The sequence below is a fragment of the Erinaceus europaeus genome, chromosome 1 (genome assembly GCF_950295315.1).
Source record: "Erinaceus europaeus chromosome 1, mEriEur2.1, whole genome shotgun sequence".
NCBI classification, from domain to species: Eukaryota; Metazoa; Chordata; class Mammalia; order Eulipotyphla; family Erinaceidae; genus Erinaceus; species Erinaceus europaeus.
Window position 1 is genome coordinate 197,216,403 of NC_080162.1, and position 17,983 is coordinate 197,234,385.

The window sequence follows — 17,983 nt, forward strand, 5'->3', positions numbered from 1 at the left end:
ACTACCTTTTTTTTTTTTTGCTTATATATTACAAGGTTTGTAATTTAGGTTTCTTTAAAATATTTAAATTAAATAAAAATCACTTATTATTATGACTCAGACAAGTTAAATTATGCCATACAGATACATAACATAAATCAGTAAACACAGACAAAATGACTTCTACCCAATAGAATTAGAGTGAATCAGGATATATGGAGAGATACTCATAATTTATGATTTATCAAAAAAAACTAAAATTACAGTAATGCTCATTTCACAATCTAAAAGTAATTAGGTTAAAAATGTGATGTGCTATTAATGAGTGTAATGAAATGTCAAATAAATGTGCTGAACACATGAAAGAATAAATGATCCCAGAAAAACTAATAAATGGACTTTTGCTGGTAAAATAATGCTTGGTAAGAAAACTTTAAATAAGAAATATATATATATATATATATATATATATATATATATATATATATATATTTTTTTTTAAATAATCATGTGGACTCCACCCTGCCCCTACACACACACATACACACACACACACACACACACACACACAATCAAGGCTGAACCCTCTTGGAAGCAGGTTGCTTATTTATTATTTTTATTTTTTGTTAACATTTTACTTATTTATTTGATAGAGATAAATTGAGAGGGGGAGAGGGAACTAGAGAGGGAGAGAGACAGAGAGACACCTGCAGCCCTGCTCTACCAACTTGTGAAGCTTTCCCTCTGCAGGTGGGGATCCGGGGCTTGAACTCTGGTCCTTGCACATAGTAACATGTGTGTTTAATAAAATGAGCCACAGTCTGGCCCCAGAAAATTGCTTACCAATTTTCTTTTTATTTTACGCAAAGTTCACATTTAACATTGTGAGAGTACAATGTAATTGGTGGGAAAAGAAAGACAAAAACATTTAGATGTAAATATGTTTTTCTTAATACTTAGTACTGATGCTTTCCTCAAGGATTAGACAATAGTTAAAGGGAACATTGTAATACGTTGTGATAAATATATACAATACATTAAAAAGGAAATCATAGAAGTAGTCACATATTTGAGCTTTGTTTCTTTCTTAAACTATGGAGTAATAGGCATGGAATGGTGATTTCTTGCGCTTTGCACCATGTGCACTTAACCCGCTGCACTACCACCCAACTCCCGGAATGGTGATTTCTATTAAAGTACTTTACTGATAGGAAAACATTTCCTCTCCTGAAGGGTTTTCAGACCAAGTCTGAGAATTAAAGTGATACAAGGTAAATGAACAGGAACAAATCATACACATCCACATAGATTCTACATGAAGCAGGGGCTCTCATAAGGGAAAAAAAAATACCAATACTTTTTCCCAAGATGCAATAGTGAAGCCTAGAGACTATTACACTAGGGTGAACATGGGGAATAAATTATGCTAAAGCAAATAAATGATGGAGTCTAAGGGCAGGTAGGACTTATCTGAACAAGGTTGTTATGCTTGTCATTCTTTCAGCTTCAGTTTCTCATCCCTGATGCTGAGACAGTTACTTTCCTTTTCCTGTCAGGAACATGACATTTATATGTGCATTTTTATCTTCTGAGTTTAGGAAGAACATGAGAGATTAGAATGGACTTCTTGAAGCCAAGCACTGATACACCTGATTGAACGCACGTTATCATACACAAGGACCTAGTCTCAAGCCCTGGCTCCCTGCCTGCAAGGGGTTGCTTCACTTGCAGTAAAGCAGTTCTGCAGGTCTCTCTCTCTCTCTCTTTCCCCCATCCCTCCCAATTTTTCTGTCCTGTCAAATAAAATAGAAAGAAAAAATAAGTAAGCAAAAATGGCTACTATGAGCTGTGGATTCATACTGCCAACAATGAACCCCAGTACTTATCCTGATGGCAATAAATAATAATAATAATAGTAATAATAATAATAGTAAATGGTATTCTTGCATCTTAATGCTTTTCAGGTGTCCTTTTCTCAACATAATGTAAAAGTGGCATATTTAGATGTGGCATGTTCTACCACATAACACTTGTCACACCATTACATACAGATAGCAAACAGTAAATAATTCAAAATCATAGTATTATGTGAAGTGCCGAGGTATCATCTGTACCATTCTATATGTTTCAGAGACTGGACAAATCAAGCACATGGGAAGTTTTTTTTAATTATCTTTATTTACTGTTTAGATGAAGCCAGAAATAGAGTGGGTACAGAGAGGGAGAGAAGGAGAAAGACAAGAGAGACACTTGCAGCACTGCTTCACCACTTACAAAGATTTCCCCCTTGCAGTGGGAATGGTGGGCTCAGACCTGGTCTTTGCACGTATCAGCATGTGCACTCAACGAGGTGAGCCACTATCTGTCCCCCATGGGAAAAATTCTGAGAGAAACTGTAAAGGGAAATTTATTAATACCCCTATCCATATGGGAAAGACACATAAACTCCAAGTACCAAAATGTGAAGTTATTTGTTTATTTGCTTGCTTTAGATAGAGACAGAGGTAGCAAGAACAAGTGAGAGCTACCACAACACTGAAGGGGACTTGCCACCACCTAAGTGAAGAACAAAGCAAAACATTGCACTACCCATCAGAGCTGTTTCACTGGCTCTAAACATATGGTCTTAAGCTTCTCTAACACACAGGACTTTGGGAATGAGAAACATTTAGCTAGTTGAGAATATTACAAAAAATAAATAAAAGCACTCTTTTTTCAAGGAAGATAGTCTTTTTCCTCAAAATTATTCTTGATTCTTTTAGAGGACTCTCTCCTTTGAAATTAATCTTTTGTTAAAGACATATTTTGGGAGATAGTTTTTTTTTCTCCTCTACATCATGATACATTATCTTGAAGACATTTTATAAAAAACATGAAAAATATGATATCTAGTTCCTATATATGTCCAAGAATAATTATCAAATAAGGACAGGTAAAAATAAGAAACACCATAATGAAAAAAAAATCTTGTTTATAAACATATGGATAAATATACAAACTTAATTCATGTAGAATAGTATGCTCGGGGGGCTTGTGTTTTTGAATGAAAAATCACATGCTTTTTGTTTTTGTTTAAAAATATTTTTCTGCAATATAGTATGTGTGTTTGTGTGTGCATGCTTACGCACAAACTGAAAGACAAAGAGGAAACAAAACCAAATATAAAAGCGTAAATAAAGTAAATAATTTCATTCTAATACCAGATTTTTAAAAAATATTTTATTCGTTTTATTTAGAGGCAAGAGAGAAATATAGCAGAGAACTCAGCTCTGGTGTATAGTGATGCATGGAATTGAACCTGGGACTTTGGAGACTCGGCCTTGAGGTCTTTTTTATAATCATTATGCTGTGCCTCCCACCCCTATAATTTCTAAAACTAATGCTGAACAGAGATTCATTATTTGGTTCCTAAGAAACCTAAACACTATCACACCACTTTTGCAGCAAGAGAATATATATATATATATATTAAGAGCTGGGGATTGGAGTGGCTGAAGAACTTAATGGTCTAATGATTATGCAATCAGTCTTCCATACCTCAGGCACCAAAGTTTCCAGGGTAGTTCCTCAGCACCATCATAAGCCAGAGCTGAGCAGTACTCTGGCAAGCAAATTACTTAATTACAACTGTAGAGGCATAATTCCCTTTTTCTAACCTCTTTCCATTCCTTTAATTTCCTTCAAAAGCTCCTTATACAGGTAGAAGGAAGGGCTGGAAAACTAGGAGTTAACATTTGTAACACACAGGAATGGTACTTGCCACCATGAGGTCATCTGGCCTCAGGGATAATAATGGCTGTCTCATACATTTCTTCCTAGATTTTTGTAACAGATCTCACCTCTTATCATTGTTCTCAAGGATCAAGAGAAGCAGAAATTTAGTGGGAGGTAAAAATTTACTATCTCTGACCTCTCTGTAAAAATTCAATTTCAACATTGTAACAGTTTCTTGCTAAATAGTTCCTGTGAACAGTGTGCTGAGAACCACTATCGTTTACTTAACCTTGTTTATCAATTTCAGGTCACTCTACTTTTTAAAGACCATGTAATATAACCTTACCCTTTCCCTTGTTTTTTAAAATCATGACTATAGATAACTAGTTACACATTTTTAGTCATGCATTGTTAAATACATTGTTTCTTATAAGCAAACGTGGGGGAAAGAAAAAAAAAAAAACCCTTTGTACACTGTAGAGTCTGCAGAAGGTTTAAGCCAGCCATAATGAAGACAAAAGATACTTTTTCTTTCTTTTTTTAGTAAAGTAACACTTGTTTTCTTTGCCTACTGTAATTCCAAGCACTTCATGTTGTTCTGCTACTAAGAGGAAACTCAACTCAAGTCTACATGTAAAAACATCATCTAAAATAAAATCGTATTATCTAGTCTGTACTTCTTATACAAAACAACAAAACATTCCCTTTATGTAAGTAATATATTTTCCTGTATATGCTTGCATAGGAAATCTCCCTCTCCACCCCCAACCCTTAGAAGATTACCATATAGTAACTTCTAAAACAAATACTTTGTCACATTTGTGTGTGTGTGTTTCTTTTTTTCTTTTTCTTTTTTCTATTGTAGTAAGCAGTGCTTGCCTGTCACAATGGGCTATAAATTGAAAGGGAGCTTAGTAGGGGTGGGGAGCAAGCACAAGAGTGATCATTCTGTCATTCTGCTTCTCCAGGCAAGCCTTCATCTTGACTCTGAAAAATAAAGTCCTCTTTTCACCTTTTCTCATTATGGCAGTGATGATTATTTTTCAGTTGACACAACATAAAGAAGCAAGTCTTTCGAATAGTGTCTTTTCCAAAATTACACATGAATTATTTGAATTTAGAATGTAGTAACAAAAATATCTTACTAAAATAAAGTATTCCACTCAAAATTTTAGATTTTTTTAAGGGCCTGGGAGCTAGCTCACCTGTGTTTGAGACTCTAGATTTGAGCACAGGCCCTATATTGGGGCAAGATGGAAAGGTAGTAGAAACGTGTCAAGAATCATGGAATAATGGTGGCGTCTTTTTTCTCCGTCTGCCTCTCACTTATACGCCACCTAGTTCTTTGTTCTCTGTAGGGATAAAAAGGAAGGAAGGAAGGAAGGAAGGAAGGAAGGAAGGAAGGAAGGAAAGGAAGGAAGGAAGGAGAGGCAGAAAGAAAGGAGAGAAAGAAGGAAAGAAAGAAGGAAAGAAAGGGAGAAAGAGAAAACATGCCAGGAGAACCCTCAGCAGAGATTATTTATGTGTATAATCCTTGGTTCATTACTTCTTGCAGTATAAAATACTGTAAAAAATGCATTGTTCATATAGGAAATAGTAATTTAATTCCAGCACCTAATAATTTGTAAATGATTTTCCATAATGCATATAAACAGGAGTTATTATGTATACTATATTCTAGTTCTGTTGTGTAACTTGATTCATGTTAATTTAAATAATCTTTATTATGACTCCACAGATAGGTTTTGGAAATATATATATATATATATATATATATATATATATATATGTATATATATATATATATATATATATATATATATACACACACACACATTTTTCCCCTGTACTTATGGACACGTGTCCTGCTCAGTGCTGACATGATGCATTATTTATTTCACATACATTTCATGAATTATTATGATTATTTTTTAATCAGAGTCTTCATTTAACATCCATGCTACTTTTGTAGAAATTTCAAATTAAACAAAATGAAGTCTAATGAAAATAGATATTTGAAGGATATTATTTTAACATTGAGTGAAGGACCAACATAGGAAAAATTTCTTTTTTTTCCCATTAATGTTATAATAAAACATGAGTGAAGGTAGTAATATTACTAAAACACCTGACTCAAATATGTCTTTATCTTGGTATCTGAAAAATACAAGTATTGGACAATACAAAGCAATAAAAATCTAACGTAATTAGTGGTTTCCACAAAAGTTGATGATGAAACTGACTCAAGCTCCAGAGAATTGAGTTGGATCTGTTGATAGTGATGTTGAATGGAGGGAGAAGGATTAAAACTGGGTAATTTTACTTATTTATATTTTATTGCCACCAGGATTATCATTATTTTTATTTCTCTTCAGCTCTTTATTATTTTATTATTTTTTTGGGAAGATTAATGGTTTACCATAAATACAGTTCCTGGTATATGTGGAAAATTTCAGTTTTCAGCAAAACGTTCTCAGCCCCAGCCTAGGTCCTCCAACACCATTCTGCATCAGGACCTGAAAGCCACCCCCCCCTTCCCCGGTTCTTTATTCTGGTGTAATGCACCAAACCAAGTCTGAGTCCTACTTAGTGTTTCCCCTTTCTACTCTTTTTGTTTTAAACATTTATCTATTTATTGGATAGAAACAGTCAAAGATTGAAAGGAAAGAGGGAGATAGAGAGGAGGAGAAATGGAGAGACACCTGTACCCTACTTTATCACTTGTAAAGCTTTCCCAAGACAAGTGGGGACTGGGGGCTCAAACCAGTGACCTTGTGCATTATAACATGTGCACTCAACCAGGTGCGCCCCCACCCAGCCCCATCTTTGATTTCATCTGAAGAGGGGCGAGGCAGTGGTGCTGCCAGTTGAGCACACACTCTACAATTCACAAGACCTTGGGTTCAAGCCCCTGCTCCTCACCTGCAGTGGGAAGGATTTAGGAGTGGTGAAGCAGTGCTGTAGGTGTCTCTATACCTTCCTCTATATTTTGGTTTCTCTCAGTCTCTATGCAATAAATAAACTATTGTTTAAAAGAAGAAAGAATCCACTGAAAACTGAAATATGACGGGAAAATATAATTTACTGAGAAGTACATTTATTGTCAATTTGGAAAACAGTCTGGCAGTTTCTTATAAGCTAAGCACAGTTAACTATGAGATTCGCTGTTGTAATGCTAGGAATTTATTTATGTATTTAAGAAGCCATTCACATAAATCTCTGATTGTAATAACATTTTTTTTCTTGATTTCCCCAAAGAGGAAGTTACTAAAATCGCTTTCAGTGGAATACATCTGTATACACAATGGATTACTTCTCACACATAAAGAGGAATGAATGAGAGGGGGAGGATGGTAATGCAGTGAATTAAGTACACGTGGCACTAAGCACAAGGACCAGCTTAAGGATCCTGGTTCTAGCCCCCAGCTCCCCACCTGCAGGTGGGTCACTTCATGAGTGGCAAAGCAGGTCTGTAGGTGTCTTTGTGTTCTCCTCCTCTCTCAATTTCTCTTTTTCCTATTCAACAACAGCAGTGGCAACAATAACAACAACAAAGGCAAAAAATAAATAAATAAAAAGGACAACAAAATGGAAAAATGGCCTCCAGGAGCATTAGATTTGTAATACAGGCACTGAGCCCCAGCACTAAACTTGGAGGCAAGAAAAAAAAAAGAGCAGTGAGATAACAAGACATGAAAAAATACTTTAAGTATATGCATTACTTGAAGAGCTCAATCTGAAAAAAATTAGTATATCTATTTGTTTAAAATTTTGTAAAATATAAAAATCAGTATTTACCAAGTGTTTATGGAGAGAGTAGCATAAGTAGAACACTGGGAGCTTTTTAAGGAGCAAATAATTTTGCTCTCTCTTTTTTTTTTTGTTATTTAAGAAAGGATAAATTAACAAAACCATAGGGTAGGAAGGGTACAACTCCACACAATTCCCACCACCCAATCTCCATATCCCACCCCCTCCCCTGATAGTTTTCCCGTTCTCTATCCCTCTGGGAGCATGGACCCAGAGTCCTTGTGGGTTGCAGAAGGTGGAAGGTCTGGCTTCTGTAATTGCTTCCCCGCTGAATATGGGTGTTGACAGGTCGGTCCATACTCCCAGTCTGCCTCTCTCTTTCCCTAGTAGGGTGGGTCTCTGGGGAAGCGGAGCTCCAGGACACATTGGTGGGGTCTTCAGTCCAGGGAAGCCAGGCCGGCATCCTGATGGCATCTGAAACCTGGTGTCTGAAAAGAGAGTTAACATACAAAGCCAAACAAATTGTTGAACAATCATGGACCCAAAGCTTGGAATAGTGGATTTGTTAATTTATCCTTTCTTAAATAAAAAAAAAGAGCAAAATCATGATATATGATACTGTAATGTGATACTATTCTTAAAACCCTTGTAACTATGAAGCACAAATAGTAAAAATCAATGTATGCAAATTGAAAAATCATTTATGCAAAATTTGGGGACTTCAGAATGGCATGCAAAAGATTTTAACATTATTATAGATTTATGAAATAACCTCATAAACAAACGATGCTTCAGCTGTGTTTGGTTTGATGTAGATTTATACAGAGGATGTATATATAAATATATATATATATATTCATGGTTAATATACTGGCATTTATTGTGTTTCTATTGGTTAAGAGAGTTTAGGGTATACAACCTGGAGAGCAGTGTATAACTACTGATCAGGTCAGGGTATCGAATATAATTCTTTATTAAAAGTTCCCCAAATTCTTTTAGATAACGGTCTGTTATTAGTGAATTTGGGAAAATATACACAAAATTGCAGTGGAGAGTACTCTGATAAAGAATAATAAATAAATTATTTAAAAATGTTGTAAATGATATCCAATTAAAATTATTTGTCAAGGCAAAAAAGTAAGGAGTTGAAGCAAGGCATTTATTCTTTTGCAAAAGGATGTGCTGTCAACAATGGCCATCAGGCAGCAGCGTCCCCCTCAGCCTTCTCCCATCTTTTATACCTGACATAGAACTGTGTCCTCCACCCCTGGGCTTGTCTGCAGAGCTCACAATCTCCCCTGTTGCCTACATAAGGAGAGGAGGAAGAGAGTCTGAGGGTCTCTGCTGGAGGATTAGCAAGCCCTGCAAGGAGCTGACCCAATGAATACAAAACTACTGGCCAATGGTGGTCATAGATAACAATTTATAAGAAGAATTTCTGTACTAAACAGTTGTTCTCTTCATGTCCTTTTGAATTAAGACCTAACCATCTCTCACAAAAGGATGGGTTTATGTCAAAGTGACATATAGAAATTTTAATAAATATAATTTGAACAAAATGTATGTAGAAACATAAAGTAACATTAGGTTATCCCCTAAAATATGATATACATATCCAGGTGTCCATGATGATATAAATAAGTGGCTGAATATATAAGTTAATGGGAGAGAATAAATTAATATATGAATCAATGGTAGAGAAGAGGTAAATAGATATGTAAACAACCCAAAATTTAGCCAGGTATTTAGTAAGTGTACCCTTACACTTATGAATCACTCTAAGTATGGATCATACACAATAACTTCTTTCATTTTTAAGATTATTTGTTTGTTTGTTTATTTAGTCATGAAGAAGATAAGAAGAAAGAGAGAGAAAGAACCAGACATCACTCTCACATCTGCTGCTGGGGATTGAACTCAGGGCCTCACACTTGAAAGTCCAATGCTTTATCCACTGTGCCATCTCCCTGACCACCATATACAATAACTTCTTTCCAAAGAGCACAGGAGGGAAGAATAAAGAGTGACTTCAAAGATAGCATCATTAAGAATAGCCGACATTTGGGAGCAAGCAAAATGCCCTTCAACAAATGACTGGATAATAAAATCACGGGGCATATATACTCAGTGGAATATTATTATTCAGCAATAAAATGAGATGATATTGTTCTCTTTGGATGAAGGGGATGGAATTGGAGAAGATTACTCTTAGTAAATCAAGTAAGGAATTAAAGAACAGCTACAGAGTGTTTTTATTCATATGATAAAGAATTGGACCCACCAATGTAAAAGTGATATGGATGTATATTACTTAATATAACCTGCATTATATTTCCCTGTTGTCTGATGACAAATGGGTCAATTGCTGCTGCCCCACCCCCACTTCCTGAGCAGAACAGCATCACGGGGCTTCCTTTGAGATGAGAGCTATTAAGAGGACCAGCACCAGGACAAGGGGCAGTTCCAGCCCAAGATAAGTTCTATGCTCCTCTTTTGCCTTGTTGCTTTGTATCTAAACAACACATTGATTTTGAACACATCCCTGTGAAAGTTCTTTAATCTTGTCCTGCTCCGTTGAAATGAAAATGTAACCATGATGTAACCATGTTGAAAAATGCTATTTAAACTTGTGCAGTTCCTTTGTTCACCGCAGAGAAACTTTGTGAAGAGATTTGTTTCTCCTGCTGACTAGTATAATAAAACTCCTCTTTTCACCATAATTTCGGTTTAAGCTTTGTGTTTGGGCATAATTTTTGGAACAAAAGAAAAAAAAGTCAATCCTTACTTAAGACTGTGGGAGAACTATAATGGGAGAGGGAGAGGGAGGGGATGGACTCAGACCTTGGTTACCTGCAAATGAAAAGAAAGAAAATGAACTAGTGATTGCTATATGTACAACATATAACACTAACAATGAACAAAAATGCTGTGCAGTATGTAGTATAGTGGGCTGGTAGTGGTATACCTGGTTAAACAAAGGTTTCCGCACACAGGGACCTGGGTTAAAGCCCCTGCAGCCCCTGTATCTTCCCCTCCCTTTTCAATTTCTCTGTGTCCTATATAAGACAAATGAAAGGGGGGAAAAAAAAGAGTAACTGCAGACATCAGAAAAGTATTACCTCAGCTAGGTAATTATGGTTAACATCAAGAATGGAAAAATGATTTACAGTGTATGTACTCTTGAAATGATGTGATGAGAATGACACTTAACCTGTATGTTTTCCTCCCTCTCAAAAGTATAGCTGTAATATTGTCATGAAATATAACTAACATATCTCAGCGGAAATATATCATATAAAATATCTATCAGGCTTACTCAAAATAGTCAAGCTCTTCAAAAATGAAGCAAGTAATAGACATACCAGAAGTCTAAAGTGATATGTTAAAGCTTTGGGTTTCTGGTGCACAGTGGTGGGAAAAGACTTTCTGGGTGGGGGTGGGGTGAGAGTATTACAGACACATATCACAAGTCTGCAGTCTGTCAACAACCTGGAAAAGGAAGGGGGAAAAGAAACCCACAGCTAATGGTATTCTGCAAGAGTTCATAGAAGACAGATATCATAAGCACAGGGAAATTTGAACATGGTGTATACTGGTTATTAATGCAAAAGGTATTGTTTCTGATAATCTTTACTTCATAGTGAGCAAACTGAATTCAAAGCAGTGTGTGTGTGTGTGTGTGTGTGTGTGTGTGTGTGTGTGTGTTGCCCATCTAAAAAATTCTAAAGACTCACCAATTACACAATTTTCAAGGAATATCCTTTACTTAGCTCCAGTTCATCATGACAAAGTGGAATAACTTGTCCTCTCTAGAGGGAGTGTTACCTTTCTTCTATACAAGCCATCATAAGAGAGCAAATTAGCAGGAAATAATAAGTAAAATCAAATCAAAACAAAACCTTGACTAAAGCTATGCATTGTAGTAACTCGAAGCTCTCCAACCCCATAAGTGTAATTGTACTTCGCTGGTACTTATATAAGGGACCCGTTGATTTAAATAGAATTTGAATGTTCTGTTTTATTTGAAACCTTTCATTTGGTACACCATACAAGTAAAATGCTGTGTGTATTTTATGAGGTAATGGGTTGGGAATGCATGATCTCTTATCATCAATTTTATTATTGACATATTATATAAGGGGAATAACTAGATGACTATTATATGCATACATTAAATATCACACATCTACATGTCTATAATTTTTAATTGATTTTAAGATGACTATACATAAATGACTATATAAAATTACATCACACATAGGTCTCGCTAATTAAATGATTTTATTTGCCTCGAAAGATCCTAGCCAAACTCCTTGAAATGCGAACAAACAAAACTATGACCTGCATTGCCCTATTCATGCAAATTCCTGCTGTAGGGCCATAGCTTTCCCTTTTTTATCAAGGAAAGGGGTCTGGAGATGAGTTTCCTTCCTGGCCATCTTTTCCCACCAGTTGAAATCCCGTCCTTTTGAGGGCATAGTTTCAGTAATTGTAAAATTAGTAGTCTACACACTCTTTTATACGTATAATGTTCTGTTCTGAATTGTTTGGCGATTCCCTGCTCCACTGATTGAAATGGATTTCCATTATTTTGATTTATTTGAAACTATCCCAGTTATAGAATTCGGGGATATCAGGAGAAGGCATTTGTAAAAATATTTACAGGCTATTATCCTAGATGGCAATCTCTGATGGGAAGGATAACTATACAAAAGATTTTCCAGGGGGCATGGTGGGGACCACCTGGTTAAGTGCTCACATTACAGTGCACAAGGTTCTGGGTTCAAGCCCCTGGTGCCGATCTGCAGGGGGGAAGCTTCACAAGTGGTGAAGCAGGCCTGCAGGTGTCCCTCTGTCTCTCTCCCTTTCTATCTCTCCCTCCCCTATCAATTTCTCTCTGTCTCTATACAATAATAAATAAATAAATAAAATATTTTTAAAAGTGGCCTGGGAAGTGGTGCGGTGGATAAAGCATCAGACTCTCAAGCATGAGGTCCTGAGTTCAACCCCCAGCAGCACATGTACCAGAGTGATGTCTGGTTCTTTCTCTCTCTTCTCTTATCTTTCTAATACATAAATAAAATCTTTAAAAACTATATTAAAAATATTTGCCAGAATCTTGAAGATTAATAATGCGTTTCTAAGGATTTTGAAATATTTCACTATATTCCAGCACTCAAGAATACTCCATACACACTCAGGAAAGACCTGAGAGGATGCCAGTTTGTTCTCTTCAGTGTGAAAGCCACTGCAGTAAGCTAGAGGTATCAACTGTCAAGTGAATGTTGAAATGACTAGAACATTGGTTGTTCAATCATTAAAGAAACTCATTCTGATCAATCACTGATAACTTAATGAAACTTCATGATCAATAACCATGCAGAACTAACATAGGGAATGACTGAATTAATTCAGAAAATGTCATTACAAAAGCAGCTATGAGGGTAAATTATAGTAGTAACAAATACTGGGAAGAAAAATTAATTTTACTGCTAGAGTCAGCAATAAATTTTGAACCAAAAGAACTTCAAATGAACAAGGAAGTTTATTCCCACTCAGGAAAAAAAGTAAATTGGTAGAATCTATAACTGAATTATGCAGATGTAAAATTTCTATGTGAGTAATTCAAAGCAACGTGCTGGGAAATTGTGCAGATGCAGTCACATCTGCCATGTTGTCCCTTCAGGCTATTGCTAGTTCCCTTGAAAGTTGGGACATTCTCAGAGCACCTGTTCCGCCATGTTGTGCCCTCAGGGCATTGTCTATCCCCCCCTGCCCCCCACAATGGTTGCAGTGCTCTGGTTGCTCCTCCCCCTTCCCATTCTCAAGAGAGTTATTATCCTACCCTGGAGTGCTGTGGTTACTCCTTCCCCTTCCCATTCTCCTGAGAGCTACTCCCATAAAAGCCCTTCTTCTTCCACACCTCATTCTCTTGCCAGCTCTTCACTTCGGTGTTTAGACGCAGGAAAGGTTATTGTGTGAGGCGGCCATTTTTGCTACCTCCACATGGCCCAACCTGTTTCTCTCTCACCCAACTCTGAGGTGCCAGCGCAAATAAAGATTTGTATTCTCTCTTCGCTCCGGATCTTCTTTCTCTTCTCTGCGGCGCAGCCCGACAGCAACGATCTTATGTATGTTCAAAAGATAGGAAACTTGTCTGTGGAGTTATTCGTAATAATGCAACAATATACCACATCCATTAGAGAAGATTAATAAGGAAGAAAATTATTAAGAAGTCAAGTAAATATTCTAGAGTTGGGGCTCAGTGGTGGCCCACATAGCACACACAGTACCAAGGAAGAGAGGTGGATCAAATTCCCATTCCCTACATGCAGAGGAAGCTTCCTGAGTAGTGGGGCAGTGTTCCAGGTATCTCTCTCTCTCTCTCTCTTCTTTCTGTGTCTATCAAAAATCAAGGAAAACAAAAACCAAACAACAACAACAACAAAAACTTGCCACTGGGAACAGAGAAGTAATAGAGTTGAATCACAAGTATAAATCCATCAACCAACCAGATTTCAGAGCTAAAAAGGAATAGCTGATATAAATATTTTTTTTGTGTGTGTGTCATTCAGTCTTCATAAAGACTGTCAAAAATTGCCAATGACAACTGTATTTCAAGTTATCACGGCGGGGTATTGGGAAAAGTTTTCAACTAGCAATAATCGCACCTCGGATAAACCTCATTGGCTACGATACTGCCACTGCGCAAAGCTGCTGATATAAATATTTTAACAGAGATACTAAACAGCCAATATGAGAAGAACAGATGACATACGTGTTTAATGACATTGGTGGATGAAGATTATCCATTTTGAGCAATAGTAATTTTAAAATTAAGAAAAAGAAATAGAAATTATTAGACCTGTGTTACACTATCCCATATGTTGTATAGGCATATGTATCTATCATAGCAAATAGGTCTTTGAAATGTTTGACTCATGGGAAAGAATCTAAAACTCTGTGTAGAACTTATTTTTTTTGTGTGTGTGAAAGATATTTTGTGAAAAGATTTCTTATTTGTTATTTATTTTGAGAAAGATATTGTAACTTTCTCCTATAAGGGTGTTTCCCTCAATTTCTAGGAGATCCTAGTTTCTCCACTTTATCCTCTGTTTACTGTGCTTACATTTTTAAAAGATACAGAGATAAAAAAGGAAGAAGAGAGAGAGAGAGAGAGAGAGAGAGAGAGAGAGAGAGAGAGAGAGAACCAGAGCTTCCTCCAAAGTATTGGGATGGGACTCAAACCTGGATCACACATGGCAAAGCAGCACACACAGTTATTTCAGCAGCCAGCCTACATTTTTAAATGCCCTGCACTCTCTTGTTCCTAGTTTACTGGATTTAAGTTTATTTAAAAATGGCTACCAGAGTGACTTGAATCATAGATTTCCTCTTTTGAGGTTTTTTCCAAAACCCACCATGTGGGAGGCACACATGTCATTATTTAATTTCTCCTTACTTTTTCTTTTCTTATTCCTCTTGATTATCAGAATTATTTTCTTAGCCTCTGAAGAATCCACGGAAGCACAAGATGATTATCTTTACTCCCATAAACACTGGCATATAATCACTAGGTATTACACTAGCACCTGGGGTAAGTGGGAGAGGAAAAGCAGAATATTTGAATAAATCAAGGTTAAATTGTTGGATGAATTACTTTTGTTTTACAGAAATGTCAACAAATTCTAAGGATAAACTGAAGGCAATGATAAATAAAGCCCACTATTATGACGTTATTGAATACACATACTCTTGATGAAAAATTCTCAGAAACCTTCATAACTGGGTAAGCATAGATATAATAATGGTTAAACAAAGAGACTGTCCTGCCTGAGGCTCCAAAGTCCCAGGTTCAATCACCTGAGCCACTATAAGCCAGAGCTGAGTGATGCTATGGTAGAAAAAAATGTTGATAATACCCCACATAAAGACCAGAAGACAACTGTGTGATTTATTCAAACTACTAAAAGAAAAGTTATCAATAACCAAAGCATTCTACATCTATTGAATTAAACTTCTGTCACTGGGGATTCTGTTCAGTAGATAAAAGTCCTTTCCCCACAAGAAAGTGTTTACAGGGGAACCATGTAGCAAACAACTGGATAGTATTTATTTTTAAAAATTATATTTATGTATTTATTTATTGGATAGAGACCTAGCCAGAAATTGAGGGAGAAGGGGCTAGTTAAAAGGGAGAGAGACAGAAAGATACCTGCAGCACTGCTTCACCACAAGCAAAGCTTTCTTTTTGCAGGTTGGAACTGGGGCCTTGAACCCGGGTCCTTGATCATTGTAGCATGTGCCCTCAAACAGATACTCCACAAGCCAGCCTCTTGAATTGTATTTTTAAGAAAATGCTGAAGGCAGACAGAAAATCAACTCGATTGTGGTTCAGGAGGTGGCACAATGGTAAAGCACTGGACTCTCAAGCGTGAGGTCCTGAGTTTGATCCCCAGCAGCACATGTGCCAGGGTGATGTCTGGTTCTTTCTCTCTCTTCCTATCTTTCTCATAAATAAATAAAATCTTAAAAAAAAGAAATAAAATCAACTAGAAACAAACTAAAGTGACTGACTAGATCAATAGGGATACTTGTTTTAATTAATTAACTAATTAATTTTGTCTTAGCACTGCTCAGTTCTGGCTTACAGTGGTGTGAAGGATTAAATCCAAGACTTTGGAGCTTTGGCTTTGTAAGTCTTTTTGTATAAGCATCATGCTATCTCCATGCTTTTTAAAGGAAGGTACACTCCACATTTTATTCATAAACTGTGAGAAAAAGTAGAGGTAAATATATTTAAAATATACCGAATGGCAGTGTGTGTCTAGAAAGGAAAGTAGGCAAAAAAATGATGCAGTGTTCCCTTCCAGAGAAGATAATTTACAATAAAATGTCTTATTTTTTGTTGCATCAGATCTCATTTGCAATCAATACTAAAGGAAATTTTGAGGCTGGAAAGAAAAGTACTAAGTTGACAATAAGTGACATTTAAATATCAAGTCTGAGAGAATAAAAACCACTAGAAAACAAAGCTTTGGATTAATATACAAAATCACAAATCTAACTTATTTATAATTTTCTTTTCTTTATCTTCTCAAAATTTAGGAGTTGAATTGTATGTATATGTTATTTCTAGTTCATTATGTGTGTGCATAGTGATGTAATCCAGGTGTTTATATATGTCAAACATGGACTGAATTACATGTTTCTGTTAAGGAACTCTAATAATTATCAAGATGACTGAAGTAGAGGTGGGTGGAGGAAGAAAGGAGCCTTTTATTTATGCATAGGCCCAGAGCTCAGATCTTTCTGGCAGCTCTGGCCTCGTACAAAGGGACTGTACAAGCTTATATAAGGGGTGCAGGCTTGAGAGCAAAAAGTGTCACTACAGAAGCAGAGGCTTTAAGGTTTAGGAGTGGGACTTGGACCCATTGCTCAAGGTCTGGTTGCCTTAGTTACTGTTATCTTTCCTGCAGAGCTGTGTCTGGGAAAGTTTAGCTTCAGCATAAGATGCACCACTGGGGTGGGAGTTTGGGGAGTACCTTTTAGGAGGGCAGAATTTAGCCAGGGTTACAGAAGGTGCCTTCTCAGTGAAAGTTCAGTCTGACCTTAACCATCTCTACTTGTTATCAGTTCTCACCCAATGAAGGCCTGCCTGCACTATCTCTTAACTTTCTACACATTCTTAATCTTTTATTATATTTTCAGTCTTTCTGTCCTGTATTAAGGCCTACTTACAAATGCATCACAAACATATTATAAACACATATAAGCATATCCAGTGGCTAAAATCTGGAAGTTTCCTAATACTTCACCTCTAGGTAGTTGTTTTTATTTTATTTTATTTTTTTAATTGATTTGCATTGGTTTATAATATGAGATTCCAGGAGTATAGTCTCACAGCTCCAGATACATATGTGTAGCTATGCTCACCATATGCACCACAAAGTGTTGTGTAATTCCACCAAAGGAACCCCTCACCAACTCCCTTAAGCACCAACCCATCTTCTCTGATAATGAACATCATTTTCAAAGTCTCTGAGAATCATTTTGGTTACTCCTATACTACTTACAAGTCAGTTTTAGTCCTTATCTATATTTCACACATGATTTAAAACATCTGGTAGTAGTCCTTCATTCTTGACTTATTCCAGGTAGCATGTTCATCTCCAGTACAATCCATTTTTTCCTCCTTATAATTTTAATTGTTCCTTTCCTGAGTTTACTCTGATTAACATGAATAAAGTGTTCATTTGCAAACAGTATTATCAGTTCAAGAATAATGCTAAAGTCTCCTGTGTAGATGTGAATTTTGTTAGAATGCTTAAAAGTATATCTCCAGTGAACTTATTTGTGGAAAAGCTGCTGAAAAGAGGACTGGGGAATAAGTAATGTAGGTGATATTTAATCACTGGAAGCTGCTAATCCCTGCTGCCCAACACACAAATTGTGCCAGCTAATTATTAAGAAATTTCCATTTATAGTATGATACTGACAGGCTAGATTACAGGCTGAGAAAGGTTAATAGAGTGGAGGG

At 36.4% G+C, this 17,983-nt stretch overlaps 1 non-coding gene across 1 annotated transcript; it reads right to left on the reverse strand.

Annotated features, from left to right (window-relative positions):
• Window positions 1–14,018: 14,018 nt before the first annotated feature.
• LOC132542639 (U4 spliceosomal RNA) lies at window positions 14,019–14,159 on the reverse strand. The gene has a single exon (XR_009553605.1). It is a non-coding gene; the product is annotated as a U4 spliceosomal RNA (small nuclear RNA).
• Window positions 14,160–17,983: the final 3,824 nt, after the last annotated feature.